Here is a 16,217-nt window from a genome sequence, read left to right as displayed (position 1 = left end):
CTCTATTCTGATGGGCATGCCCAGCATATAGACCTCATTACACTTTGATATGAGTATGTCATTATTTTCTTAACTCTGATTCTGATAATATCAAGGATAACGGAGAATATAGACTCTACAAATATCTCTTATTTGGAGTCATAAAGAAAGACTTTATGACTCCAAATCATCACTTGCTCACCCTTCAAAAGTGACTGAAGATTGAAGGCAAAAGGATGAGAAAGAGCTGGCATCAATGATAGCCTTATGGTGAGTTCTCATTTAAGAGATATTTGTAGCGTGCTTATTCAAAGTGGAGACTATGTGGCTTGATTCCAGGTAAAATATGTAACCTCTGCTTGCAAAGAAATAGAACCAAGTCATCTGAGTGCACAGTTCATAATCTCAATTCAATTAATGGGTTGGTTTGTTTAGGTAGAGCAGAGCCAGTGGTGCAGTGTCTTTCTTTAATTGTAAAGTTAATAAAGACAGATCATGTTATCAATCGTTCCCATGGAACATAATAGCGCTTTATAACATGATAAAATTAGAAGTAACTACAATTAAAGGTAAACTTAAAGTAATAGAATTTCTGAGCTCAGTTAGAACCCTGTTAATCTTTTAACACTTTTAATGTCTGAACTTAACATCTGATCTTGTCTCATGTTAAAATTCTTCTTTCTGAGGTCAAAGCTAGCATGGAACATTTGACTCGACTCTGGTAATTCTTGCTGGCATCTTATTTATTTACTTATTTGCTTGTTTATAAGTCTGAGATGGCTGGATTTCTATAAAGTTTTTTGTCTATTTAACAAAAATTTTTCAAAGTATTTATCAATTTATTAATCAGACCACATTTAATTTTTACCTTCCTACCAGAAGTTACATGCTATAATAAGAATTGTGTGGAAAAGGAGAAATAAGTTTGCAAAAACCTTATAATATGTTTTCACAAAATAATAGTATAAAAGTCGTCCAGCCGGGTGCAGTGGCTTATGCTTGTAATCCCAGCACTTTGGGAGGCTGAGGCGGGTGGATCACTGAGGTCAGGAGTTCGAGACCAGCCTGGTAAACATGGCAAAACCCCATCTCTACTAAAAATACAAAAATTAGCGAGGTGTGGTGATATGCGCCTGTAATCCCAGCTACTTGGGAGGCTGAGGCAGGAAAATCACTTGAACCCGGGAGGCAGAGGTTGCAGTGAGCTGAGATCGCACCACTGCACTCCAGCCTGCATGACAGAGTGAGACTCTCTCTCTCAAAAAAAAAAATCATCCAAAATATACTTCCAATGTGTGTGCCTGTGTATTGTTTTGGGCTGAAACTTGAATCTAATCTTCACTTTTAATATACATTTCAGTAGATTTGTGTTTATTCTACCCTTGCTACACCTAATTCTTGCTGAATATTGAATGTAGAGACTACGGTTACAAACGTGCAAATATCTTTTCCCCATTGTTACCTTTTATAATATTAAAAGAGTGGCATCATGGGCACGATCCAGAAACACTGCTACCTTGATTTACTGGATATAGCACAGGCTGTTTAGCAAGGCACACTTAGATTCTAATTTCAGCTTTCACACTGACTGAACTAGACAAGCTAGTGTCCACGTGTTCATTCTCTGTTTCCTTGAAAAAATGATAATGCTTAACAAGTATGATAACGTAGACTTATGTCATAATGAAGCACATGTACAGTAGAGTATCTTACAGAATTACTAATTGGTTGGTAAACAAATTATGAAATTTTCTTTCTTTTTCTTTGTAAAATATATGAAAGTTTATGAGACTTTTAGCTTATTTAATCTGTATTAATCATATATAATTATATAGCATATTTATACTGTATTAATCCATTCTTATGCTGCTATGAAGAAATACCTGAGACTGGTTAATTTACAAAGAAAAGAGGTTTCATTGACTCCCAGTTCCACATGGCTGGGGAAGCCTCAGGAAACTTACAATCACAGCAGAAGACACCTTTTCACAGGGTTCCAGGAGAGAGAATGAGTGCGTGCAGGGGAAATGCCAGATGCTTATAAAAACATCAGATCTTGTGAGACTCACTGTCACGAGAACAGCGTGGGCAAACCAGTCCCGTGATTCAATTGCCTCTACCTGATCCTGCCCTTGACACATGGGGATTCTTATTACAATTCACGGTGAGATTTAAGTGGGGACACAGAAGTGAATCATCTCAATAATTATATACAATATTTATACACACACACATCCCGAATTTTTAAAGATTTTTTAAAGGAATTTTCTGACAATTTTAAATTACACAAAATTAAAAATTCCTTCTAACGTGGAATCTGTGACTTTTTCATATTCAGATACATCACAGTGCAAATAAAATTTATATTTTGTCCATAATTAGCTACTTAACCTTCTCCAAACGTGTAATGTATTTTTGCTGATTCTGTGCCTATTTATCAATCTTACCCTGTAACAATGCATTTATTATTTTTATTCAGTTACACATATGAGTCCCTTAAAAACTCTGAGGTTTTAGGTGATATTCTTCTTTTATTCATCTGTGTGTTCTGAAGAGAGTGCTAAAAAGAAGTAGCCATTGAGGGCTCAGTGTAACACTGAGCACATCTTAAGCGTCTTGTATCCTACATCAATTTGAAAATCTTCACTTAAAACTATATTTTCCCACTACATTTAAATTTGTTTCACTGGCATCAGAATTCAAACACTTTTCCAATCTTGGAAACTCTCATAGCCCTCCATTACCATGTTCATCAATTAATTCTGTTATTTTGTCTTTAACATATTGTTACCATCCATGCTATCATCTCTTCAAAATTCTCATGACCTCAGTTCAGCATGTTTATATTTTATCTGAATTATTGTATTCATTTCTCTCTGACATCCATGCTTCTAGCTCATCTCTTCCAATTGCATATACCCTACCAATGACCCTTCAAGAATAAATTACTTCTCATGGTAGGTAACTTGCCAAGACATTTGCAAAAGTTTCTCCTATCCCTGTATGCAGCCCTTTTATAATGGGATATTACCACTCTTTTATTTAATGCTCTGTTTTCCCAGTGCTTGAATCTGGGATCACAGTGTAACTTATTTTGATTAGAGGGAAGTAGCAGATCTGATGTTTTGCAAAATCCAAGTTTAGAATTCTTGCACCTTCTATTTTTGCTGTCTTGGAACACAATGCTACTGTATGAACAAGCCCAAACTAGCCTGCTGGAGCATAAAATCATATGCAGCAGAGACACAGTGACCCAACCATGGGCTTCTAGACCAACCACCTTCCATATAAGCCACCATTTCACTAAAGCTACAAAAATGATCGCTGGTAAGACAACCAAGAGAACCACCCTGGACAAGTTGAGCCCAGGACAAATTGCTCTCCAATACAACCATGAGCAAATAAAATGGTTATTGCTTTAAACCTTTAAGACATTAAGAACTGGTGTGGTTTTTACTCAGAAACATAAGTGATACAGAAATTGGTTCCAAGAAATGAGTGTTGCCACAACAAAAATCTAAAACTTGTGACATTGGCTTTGGGATTGGAGGCAAATAGATGCTGCTGGCCAAGGCTAGATTGATATCCAGGTTGTCAATGAAGGCTGGCAAAGGAACTTGTTGAAGGCTGGAGAAAGGACAATTTGTGTCATGTATTACTGAACAGTTGGCAAAACCATTATCTGTGATAACTTAGCATATAGAACCCACTTAAGGAACTATATACACAGAATGTGGAATATGTCACTAGGTGCTTCTATTTACAATAAAGTACTATAAGTGAGTGATGAGCTAAAAAAAGAAAAATTTCAGTTTTCTGGTAGAACAGAAAATAAATATGGGGGGCTTTAATATTTGCTAGTTTGGAAAATAAAATTGTTCTTATTTCTAGACACTTCAGACTGCAAGAAATTTTCATAGTAAGAGTTTTTTTTATAAAAACCAAAACCTGGGTATGACTATGAAAAGCTTTATCAAGACCTAAAAACCATTTAAGGTGGTGCCGAGTAGACATTCTCAGCCAGGTGAAAGGCTTCTGAGAATATTTAGGATGTTGTTTCACAATACCCAGACACACTACACAAGGTAGGCAAAACCAGTCTCTAATAAAATAATTGTGGATCTTACTTTTGACTAATGGAATAACTTATAACCTGATACACAAAATGCCCTGTATTAGTCTGTTCTCAAGTTTCTAATAAAGACATATGCCAGACTGTAATTTATAAAGGAAAGAGGCTTAATCGATTCACAGATCCACATGGCTGGGGAGGCCTCACAATCATGGTGGAAGGCAAAGGAGGAGCAAAGTCATGTCTTACATGGTGGCAGGAAAGAGAGCTTGTGCAGGGGAACTCCCATTTCTAAAACCATCCAATCTCATGAGACTTATTTACCAACACAAGAACAGGATGGGGGAAACTGCCCCCATGATTCAATTATCTCCACCTGGCCCTGCCCTTGACACATGGAGATTATTACAATTCAAGGTGACATTTGGGTGGGGACACAGCCAAACCATATCACGCCCTCAATGATTACAAGGGAGTTTTCCAAATTGGACTAAAAGGGACCAAGAAATATTAAAAGGAAAAGGTTTTGGGTGCTCAAGCTTCTGTGAGTTGGACACAGTTTAAGAAAGCTTTTTAGCTTTGAATAAACAAAACACAGTCCATTTCTTATAAATATGAAACAATGTATCAGAGAACAGAGCAAAGATCCAGATGATTTGCCAAGAACCATGAAAGATGTGTAAGAAACCACATCTGAGGATAATGACTTGATTCTCATCCAGGAGAACCCCCTATCCCTGCAATATGAGGACCTTGCAATGGATGCCTGTCTGGGTTTCAGAACTGCCATGCACCAACTCACTGTCCTTGGGGAGTGCAGTGCTGCCTTGGGAGAATCTCAGTTGAACCTGCAGGTGAATGAGAATACAAGGAACAGAACAAAACAGACCAGGTTCATTTCGTTGGATCAACCAGTAGAGCCATGGAGAGTTATGTGAGTGACCCTAGGCAAAAATCAAAAAAAGAAAAAGAAAAACAAAACAAATACTGAGCCCATCATAGATTACTGTACCATAGAATTACAAACAGACAAAATAATTCTTGTTTTAAGTCACTTAAGTTTTAAAGGTTTTTTATTTTTTTATTTTACTTTGAATTCTGGGACACATGTGCAGAACATGCAGGTTTGTTACATACATATACATATGCCATGGTGGTTTGCTGCACCTATCAACCTGTTTTCTAGGTTTTGAATCTCGCATGCATCAGGTATCTGTCCTAATGCTCTCCCTCCCCTTGACCCCTCACCCCGCTACAGACCCTGGTGTGTGATGTTTCCCTCCCTGTGTCCGTGCGTTCTCATAGTTCAACTCTCACTTAGGAGTGAGAACATGTGGTATTTGGTTTTCTGTTCCTGTGTTAGTTTGCTGAGAATGATGGTTTCCAGCTTCATCTATGTCCCTGCAAAGGACATGAACTCATTCTTTTTATGGCTGCATAGTATTCCATGGTATATATGTGCCATATTTTCTTTATCCAGTCTATGATTGATGGACATTTGGGTTGTTTCCAAGTCTTTGTTATTGTAAAGAGTAAACATACGTGTGCATGTGTCTTTATAGTAGACTTATTTATATTCCCTTGGGTAAATACCCAGTAATGGGATTGCTGGGTCAAATGGTATTTCTGGTTCTAGATCCTTGAGGAATCGCCATACTGCCTTCCTCAGTGGTTGAATTAATTTACACTTCCACCAACAGTGTAAAAGCATTCCTATTTTTCCACATTCTCACCAGCATCTGTTGTTTCCTGATTTTTTCCATTCTAACTGGCATGAGATGTTATCTCATTGTGTTTTTGATTTGCATTTCTCTAATGACCAGTGACGATGAGCTTTTTTTCATATGTTTGTTGGCCTCATATGTTTCTCCTTTTGAAAAGTGTCTGTTCATATCCTTTGCCCACTTTTTGAGAGTTTTCTTTTTTTTCTTGTAAATTTGTTTAAGATCCTTGTAGGTTCTGGATATTAGCTCTTTGTCAGATGGATAGATTGCAAAAATTTTCTCCGATTCTGTAGGTTGCCTGTTCATTCTGATGATAATTTATTTTGCCCTGCAGAAGTTCTTTAGTTTAATTAGATCTCATTTGTCAATTTTGGCTTTTGATGCAATTGCTTTTGGTGTTTTAGTAATGAAATCTTTGCCTATGCCTTTGTCCTGAATAGTATTGACTAGGTTTTATTCTGGGGTTTTTAGGGCTTTAGGTTTTTCATTTAAATCTTTAATCCATCTTGAGTTAATTTTTGTATAAGGTGTAAGGAAGGGGGCCAGTTTCTATTTTTTTGAATATGGCTAGCCAGTTTCCCAGCACCATTTATTGAATAGGGAATCCTTTTCCCATTGCTTGTTTTTTTTTCAGGTTTGTTGAAGATCTCATGGGTGTAGATGTGTAGTGTTATTTTTGAGGTCTCTGTTCTGTTCCATTGGTTTATATATCTGTTTTGGTACCAGTACCATGCTGTGTTGGTAACTGTAGCATTATAGTATAGTATTGTTCATTGCCAGAATTAGTATTTCCTATATTTTCCTGTCCAATAATCAAAATATACCAGTTGACTTTTCTTCAGAATAGAGCTAAATGTCCCATTACCCACAAGACCACTCTGACATTGTAATTCACCCATTCAGTGAAATATACCCTAATGTGTATATTGTCATTATTATCTGCCTGGTAAAATATATAATTTTGTTACGTGAATACCCAATTGGTTCAACTCATAACCTTTGAGTTAGTGGCAATAAAATTTCTATAATTTAATGTGAGTATAAAAGAATTCTTTTGAGTTAAACCTACTATATTCTTCCTGTAACACAACTATATTTTCTTCAATTATCTTTTTACCACATGCTGAGTAAAATTCCTGTTCTATTTCCATCATGTCATTAGATCTACTTTCCATTTAACTTTGATAATAACAAAAGAGTCATGTTCCTAGATTTCAAATTCTCAGTCTTTCTATACTACACATATTGAGAGGATTTTTGTAGGTCATCAGTTCTCTTAACTGTCTTTATGTTGATGACATCTAAGCACTGCAAAGATAGTGAGGGAAGCACTAGTTGTAGATCCTCTACCTTATGAAATTACTATCTACTGCAGTCCATCGGTGTCCCTTTAGAAAGCCTCCTTAATCAAAACAGTAAGTAACTTGCAGACTGGTAAAAGCCACTTTCAACCAGCTAAATCATGACAATAAAAATAAATTCTTACATGGTTGGTGAAGTATACTGTTTATAGTAAGACAGATGCTTTCTCTAGCTTATTTGAAAAAAGAACGCATTTTTTTTGTTTGTTTCTGTTGATGGGTGTATCCAATCATAAAAGATGCACTTTCTTGTATTTACCATTTCATTCTGATGATCATCACCAACACAGTGAACTGGGAAATGCAAGTTCTAATTTGAATGTTTTTGAAAGCAAATTAAAAACAAAGTTTGATCTTTTTTAGGTCATTAAGATAAAATGAAAAATACAGCTTATAAAAATACTTCATTAAGCAAAAAGATAGAAAATATAATCTACAAATAGTCACTGAAACTAGAAGCTTATCAGTAATCAGACTGTATTACACAAGAGTAAATGAAGTATCTCTGTAGATTTTCAATCTGAGAATACATAGCCAGAAGACAGCAATTTAAACTGAAGGCTGTTAACAACAGACTTTAAAGTATAGCTACTACAAAGAGGTATTTTTGTGATTATCTCTTTGAAGTTGTGATCCCCCTATCAAACATTTTGAAGAGTATTGTTCATCTGTAAAATAGAATCATCTAAGGCAAAAACAGCAGGAAATTCAAACATCAATTCTAATTTTTTTTCTGCTCAAAACTTTAGACTATAGAAACGGCAATTTTGTTGTCTGAATTCTTCTGTCTCACCAATTCTCAGAAAAATATTATATTTCAAGTAGAAATCATCAGGTATAATCATAAAGGGAAAAATATGTCAATATTTCCTTATAACGCTCAACTAAGACATTTAACAGCAAAATTGTATTTATTCATAGCAGTGAATGGCGATTTTGGCAAAGATTACACAGAAAATCTGAAGATAAACTGAAAGCCATCTGTATCCATTCAAAATACTTTGGGTAATTATATGTATAAACTGTTCACTAGCATTAATGTAATTTGCACCTTGCCTATGAGGGGAGATAGTGTTTAATAATTGAAATGCAAATAATGACTTCCTCACAAAGTGGAATTATGTAATGTCTTTAATTTATAGAGATGTGTGTGTGTTTGATAAGCAGTACACCTTTTCTTAGGAAAACCAAGTTTGTACTTAGAAAATTGGTGAGCCTGTTTCTGTAAAATGCATTGGTACTTCATGTGGACTACAGGAGAATGTAGAGAATTAATAGTCACTACTATTAGGTACCACTTTTTTTTTTAAGCAGATAAAGGCTTGTTTTATTTTAATGGCTGATCTGTGTAATCACGGAGGCCAGTGTGTACAGACTAAGGGGGAGCTTTTATTTCTTGATATCTTCCTCCTTGGACAAAGTCTTGATGATCTCCTTCTTCTCGGCCTGGAGGCTCTCTTCACAGCACTTGCATGCTTTCTTGGTCATAGACCAGCTGGCCTCAGCCTGGTCAGCCAGGAGCTTCTTGTGGGCCTTGTCTGCCTTAGCTTGTGGCTGTGTTCCCTGAGAATCCACTTGTTTTTGAACACATTCCCCTTCACCTTCAGGTATAGGCTGTGATACATGTGGCAATCAATCTTCTTAGATTCACAATATCTTCTGAGCAGCAGGTGCAGAATCCTCATTCTCCTCATCCAGGTGATCTTCTCTGGCATTTGGGCATTGGCTGTACCCTTTTGCTTACCTATGCCCATGTTGCCTGCCCTTACGGCCGGCCAAGGTGTTTTTCCAGCATTGAGCCTGGGAATGGACAGGCACAGGCTTAAGGATGATCAGCCCATCCTTATCAGCTTCCGGATCTGCTGACGTGAGTTGGCATTGGCGATTTCATTGGTCTCACCAGGGTCCAAGCAGACCTTCTTTTTGCCATAGCGGAGGATGCTAGAGGCGAGCCTCTTCTGAAGCCTGAGTATACTCGTGGCAGTGGCTGCAGCAGTGAAAGGGACATACCACTTTCTAGAGATTTTAATATCTCTGGCAGCCAGAAATACTGTCTCTTTCTTAGCTCTGAATACTTAACATTCGTGGATATAAAATAATTTTTATTTATTTTCGAATGCCCTAATATCTTAAATGCATAGTCACCCAAAATGAAGAAAACTGGTTTGAATAAGCCAGCTGGAGTTAAGAAGACATAACCAGCAATCAAAGATTTTCTAGAAATAATAAAGCAGTAATTACAATATATGAGTGTAGGGGCAGCAAGACTCCACCTCTATCCTCTCAGGGTTTTGGCTGGGTCTGATAATTAAATTGACGTAAAGCAGATTCACAGGAGAAAGGTGTAGAAATTTATTTCATGTAAGTTTCATGTGGCATCGGCACCCTTATAAAGAAATGAAAACCCCAAAGAAGCAGTTAGAGTCAGTTACCTGTATACTGAATGAAACAAAGAATGGTAAACTGAGAATCTGATAAGACAAAGGGGCTTAGGCTGGGGTCTTTACTTGGACAGATAAGAGTTAGTTTAACAAGGTTTGTTGTTGTACAGAATTCTCTCAGCCTTACCTTTCCGTCCTTGATGATAAGACCATTGCCTTTTTTCTAGTATCGGAAGGATACATTCTACATAAGAATTTCGTCTTTAACTTTTAAGACACAGAGCAAAGGTCAGAGTGGTCCTCTTGTACCTGTTGTTTTTCAAGTTCCTTTAATTGAAATAAACAATAACCAAGGTGGCATTTTTTAATTAAATATTTAAGTTTACAATTGACACATAATAATTGTACATATTTATATGGTACACTGTAGTATTTCTTTTTTCAGAAATATATGTTGTATAATTCAAAGAGATGTAAATTTTATTTATTAATTTAGATTCAGGGGTGATATGTGCATGTTTGTTACATGGGTATATTGTATAATGGTGGGGACTGGGCTACCAGTGTATCTGTCACTCGAGTATTGAACATTTTACTGAATAAATAATTTTTCAGCCTTCACTCTCTCCTATACTCCCCACTTTTGGAGTTCCTAGTGTCTATTATTTCCATCTTAATATCCTTATGGGCCCATGTTTAGCTCCTACGTAAAGTGAGAACATGCCATATTAGATTTTCTGCTTTTCAGTTAGCTCACCTAATATAATGTCTACCAATTCCATCCATGTTGCTGCAAAAGACATTATTATTTCATTCTTTTTGATGGCTGCACTGTTATAATGTAATGTTTTAATGCATGTACACATGGTATAATGATCAAATTTGGGTAATTACTGTATTCATCACTTTCAATATTTGTCATTTCTTTGTGGTGACAACATGCAAAAACTTCTAGCTATCTTAAAATCTATAATACATAGTTATTTGCTATAGCAGGTGGCATATTTTTACCTCCTTCACTGAGCGAAATGCAATACTCTGTTTTCCAGGATTTTCTACCAGTAATGTTGAAACACTAATATTCAGGAATGTATTGTTAAAAAGTGAGGTATAAGTATCATTTCAACCACATTCCATAATCAAAAGCTCCACCTGAGAAAGATCCATGGTGCAAATGTTTCTCCATCTACTGGAGTCTCTCCAGGGATGATTACTAGAGGATGAGATTTTTGTCAAGATAAATCATCTTAGAGGAAAATGAGTCAAGCTCTAAGATAATGGTTCTGGCTCTGAAAGAATCAGAGAGGGTTGTGAAGGAATCTAGCCTAGGAGAAGAATTTAACCGAGTTGGAAGGATGATATGGGAGTTCGAGTTACAAGACTTTCTTCTAATTCTCCCCACTCTGTTTCCCTTATCATACTCTGAAACCTCATATTATTTCCATTTCTCTTCTCCCTGCAGTCATTCTAAATCCTCTAGAAGTAATAACAGGGGACAAACTAGATTTGGAGAAATACAAGTTATTAATAAACACAGTAGCCATGTGTAACTTCACTAGCAACCTTACATAAATAAATAATTTTGAAAATCTTCAGATAATTTAAAAAATGGGATTAAAATGTATTCCAAAAATTTTTAATTTTGTTTCCCTCTAATTTTTAAGGCAGAATAAAGCTCACTATATAGGTCTAAAATATAGACGATTCAGATTTCAAATGTTTTAGTGGAAAAATTTTATTACACCAACACCATACTTGCATTTTACTGTTTTGAAAGTCATCGTATACCAGAATAGCTACAACCATGTTATAAAAACTCCACTGAACTAAAACTAATCAGCAATGTAGTTAAACATGTTTTGTAAGATTAGAAAAACTTGTTTGTATACACAACAAATTCGCAAAATTATTTTCAGTATCAAGGAATAATAAGCAATGGCTTTGGGTTGTGTTATGTTAATCAAGAGTAGCAATTTTGAAAGTCTAAATGAGAAAAGAATCTCAAAGGTGTTCAGTGCTCTAAAATGATTCTTAGCTAATGATAAACAGGCTGTTGTTACTCGTGTCACAAGTTACTCGTGCCACAAGTTACTCATGCACTACCCTATTCAGTTCAGGAGTTCAAAATGAGCAAGTAACTCAGCTCGTCTTATACTCCATTTGCTCTCGTAATAGAAAGTAGATTACAAAAGGTTAGGTAACTTTTGTAAAATTTTCTCAGTATTCTGTAGACATAGAAGGAACAGAATTACTGTACAGTAATTGACATGAAAATAAATAGAAGGTGCCTTTATTTTTTAATGACTTTTGTGAGTTTTCTGAAAGTGTAGGAAATTAAAAAAAAAAAAAAGAAAAAAGCAAACCATCACCACCTATACAACAAACCTCCCTGGATGTATCCTCTCAAAGCTCTGAATATTGATATATCCTAAGTTAGTCAATGTAATAATGGTCCAACAGGAAATGCAATGTGATGTATGCATGAGGAAAAAATAATATTAAAATTTTTCGCCTTGAAGAGTCACAGACCATAAGAACAGATTATGGTATGTGCATGCTGGAGCAGGTAGTTCCTAAAGACCTTTTTAATATTCCAGATATTAAACATTTAGTTCCTGGATCATATGGAAGTTCTGAGAGAAAAGAAAAGGTGAACACTTGAGAGCTTCGAACAGCTGCAGCTTACTACAGAAAATGGAGGTATTTTAATATTGTAATCACACACAAAAGTATATTTGTGCACTTTGGGAGGCTGAGATGGGTGAATTACCTGAGGTCAAGAGTTGGAGACTAGCCCGGACAACATGGTGAAACCCTGTCTGAACTAAAAATACAAAAATTAGCCACTTGTGATGGTGGATGCTTGTAATCCCAGCTCCTCAGGAGACTGAGGCAGGAGAATCTCTTGAACCTGGGAGGCAGAAGTTGTCGTGAGCCGAGATTGCACCACTTCACTCCAGCACTCCAGCCTGGGCGACAGAGCGAGGGTCTGTCTCACAAAAAAAAAAAAAAAAAAAATTATATTGATGTTTAATGGCTGAATATCAGCCCATTAAATGCCAGAGCATCTTGCATCTTGGCCTTCATAAACATATTACTGCTCTATGCCAGACACTGTAGGGGTTTTAAGAATACAACAATGAATAACACATACTTCCCCTATTAAGGGAACAAACAACCTTGTGGAAGAAATTAACAAGGTAGGCTGATAAAGTCTGTAATGGAGGGTATTAATGAATTTAAATGTATAGAAAGAGGAATAACTAATGCCCCAGGAGAAATAAAGTTGGGTCACAGAAATGGACATTTGATATTGGTCTTGAAGAATAGGTAGGAGTTTATTAAATAAAGGAAGAAAATAAAATCTTCCCCAGCTAGTAAAATCTAAAAGGAAAAAAAAAATGTATTAGGAGTGTTAATCCACTGAGCATGATTGACAGTTGTTATTGAATTCAAATATTGGGCTTGGTGATTATTGATGCCATTACTCTCCCAAACAAGGCTGATCCACACTTCCCCTCATTCTGGCACTTTTTTAAAGGCTATGAGGTAATATAATATACTAATATCATGTGGTAATATAGTATACATGTGCAAATAACTTGTCTAAAGAAAATATTAAAATACAGTCAGAAAATATGTAAATGAAACACACAGCCATTAAATAATCATATAAATAAATAAACATTTGTATATATATAGTTACCTAATAAAATTCATAATATGGTGTTAAAAGAAAAAATGCTACAAATTGATATGTGTTACATGATCTAATTTCTCAAAAAATCAAAACAAAAATTAAAAAACCCTAAATATGTATGTATCTACGTGTAAAAAACATTGGCATAAATATACTCCATAGGGTTATTTTGAAGTAGTGACATTGTGGATGCCTTTTTCTTACTATACACATTTTTTAAAATTATTCTACAAATAACATGAGTTGTTTATTAAATACATACATAAATTTAAAAAGAAAACTACATTTTATATATGTCTGAATAAGAGGCATAAAATGTGATAATTAAAGCAGAGTCTGAAGTATAAAAGCAAGCCATTTTAATAAAAATAAATTAAATAAAGACAGTATGTGTCTTAAATTATCCTATAGCATTGATATGGATTCTTGAACTAGGATTAGAGATCTCTTTATGAAAATTTAATGGCTTTAGTACATTATGCAAAGTAGTTTTTTTACAAGTTCATCTACATTTACCATCCAAATTAACTCCATGCCATCAAAAATGTTAATTAAATTTCTTATGACTCAGTTTCCTCTGATTGCAACTGTGAATAATATAACAAAACCACTCTATAGCTCTGCTCTGAAGACAGAACATAATTATGGTTATAATTTATACATATTCCTTGGAGTGTGTCCTTACATCTTTCTCAAAATGCACAGCTCTCCTGGCAACAAAGTGTCATCTCTGGAGAAACTAAAATGTCTAGCAATATCAATTATTTAATACTACAACTTGAAGAATGCTAGGGACTCTCAATAAATTTATCAGCATTCTTCTTCAGTAGTAAGACAATTTCTTTACCATTTATTGCTTTAACACAAATGAATAACTCTATCTGTGAATTTCTTTATGAACAATTAAAGTACTTGGTTTCCTTTGCTTCGTAATCATTACTGGCACAAGCTAGCCAGAAAACATAAACATAGTTTAAAGGTTTGGTGTTCAGATATCCACGTCATAAAGGAGGGGCAAATTAGACAACTGAGTCTAGGTTTAAAACTTATAATTGATGCAAAAACAAAAGTTGCAGTATGAATTCAGATCTAAGAACTGGAAGCAGCACCTCAGTGTTGGGAAGGAATAGGGATGCTGGCCATTCCTAAACCAAGGAATGTGCATTAATTCTTAAAGAGGAAGCCTCTATTTTACTATGTTTTAATATGAGCAGATAAAAATAAGTCATTAAGATCTGAAGTGATTAGAACCACTTGATAGAATCTACTACTGGAACTACTACCAAGTCGTTCTAATTAGAAGACTCAGATCTAACAGAAGATATTGGTAATTGTAGAAGACCAAAGTGTTCCATCAATAGTATCTCTTAAACATTTTTTACATCTGTCTTCTGACTCCACCTTCTTTTCAACAATGACAATCTCTGCCACGGGCAAGTACAATAGACACCTCTCTGGTGTCTCTTCTTCCATTCTTATTCCAATCTCAATGTATTTTCTACACTGCAGTCAGTATCCTAAAATATGCAAAATCCTATCATGTTGCTATACATTTTGAATCTTTCTAAAAGTTTCTTGTAGCTTCTAAAATTAAGATTAACCATCTCCCCTCCATTTGCAGCCTACTTTTTGAAAATGGCCCAATTGTGTCATAGAACTGATATTTATAGTTTTTTGAATAAATACAAAAAATGACCCTACTACTCTTGAAAACTGTATTTGTCTTATCTTAGTTCCTGCCTCAGGATATTGACCCCTCAGGCAAGGAAATGAAACCAGATCACCAGATCCAGACAATGTGTCTCCAGCTCCTTCATTACTCATAATTATTTCCTTACCCCTCCCTAATTTCTGTTTTCCCACAAGTAGCTGCATTCCTTCCCTGCTATATAAACCTCCGATTTTAGTTGGTTGAGAGAAACAGATTTCAGCCATTTCTCCAGCTGAAGTCAACCAAATAAATAAAGTCACCTTATTCCCTGGCAATAGTCATTGTCTCATTGGCTTTCTGTGCAGTGATGGATGGGACTTCCACAGAACCTCTGGCATTTCAGTAGTATCTCCACTCTGAGCTCACCCCAGCCTCTCTCTGGGTTGTCTACAAACCAGGATCATCAGCCCCAAGGCTGTTATTCACCCTCAAGATGTCCTATATTTGCTCCTTTTTGAGAGCCCTGATATGTCTTATCTCTCCTCCAAGTTAATCTCCCTCCTCAGCAATTTCTAAAATGTCTCTAACTCTTTAGATTTTGATTCAAACAGTGCTTTCTGAGCCACGACTTCTCTGATCAACGTTTATCCCCGAAATCATGTTGAATACCCTAGTATCCAACAGTTCTCAGGAGAGCCCCAAAGTCCTAAATAATTTAAATCCAGTCTGTTGATCATTGCTAGTGGTACTCCGAACCTAAAATATTCAGCTGTTTCTTACTTTTGAATCTATGTTGAATGGACACAGCCTATTCACAAACTAGATGGGGAAAATGTTAAGATGCACAGACTCAAGACATCTTCTCCAACCTGTGTCAAAGGATGCTTTTGTTGAAATTTTGGGCTTTTGGCCAAAGTTGATTGTTTGTTGCCAACTAGTATTATTTAATGTGTGCAGATATTTTAAATGCAAAATGGAGAAGTGCTGGTTGGTTCAGACACAGTACAATATTTGAACTCAATATTTTCTATTTGGACTCGATAGATGTATAACTAAGAAATTGGACAGGTGGATTTCGGTAAAAAGATAGTTATAACTCATGTATTAACAATGATTAATTTGCATGGCTTAATGGTATTCCATCAAAACGCATTTTTTACCTTTTTAATATACTTCATCATTTGACTTTTGTACCCCCTTTATGTTGATTTTTTTAACTTACATTTCTTTTGTCAACTATTAGCTTTTTTGTGAAAAATGTTAATTTCTTTTTGCCTTTATGTTTTCTTAAATATGTCTGTGAGTTTCAGTTGCTATTATTTATTTTCTTTGTTTTATTTCATTTTTCT

The 16,217-nt window shown here is 35.5% G+C and overlaps 1 pseudogene; it reads right to left on the bottom strand.

The window, feature by feature from the left end:
- Nucleotides 1–8,525: 8,525 nt before the first annotated feature.
- On the bottom strand, nucleotides 8,526–14,690 carry LOC100455251 (large ribosomal subunit protein eL19-like; annotated as a pseudogene).
- Between the last annotated feature and the right edge of the window lie 1,527 nt (nucleotides 14,691–16,217).

Source organism: Pongo abelii, chromosome 3, assembly GCF_028885655.2.
Source record: "Pongo abelii isolate AG06213 chromosome 3, NHGRI_mPonAbe1-v2.0_pri, whole genome shotgun sequence".
NCBI lineage: Eukaryota > Metazoa > Chordata > Mammalia > Primates > Hominidae > Pongo > Pongo abelii.
The sequence above is the reverse complement of the archived record's forward strand: the minus strand, read 5'-3'. Positions and strand labels throughout refer to the sequence as shown.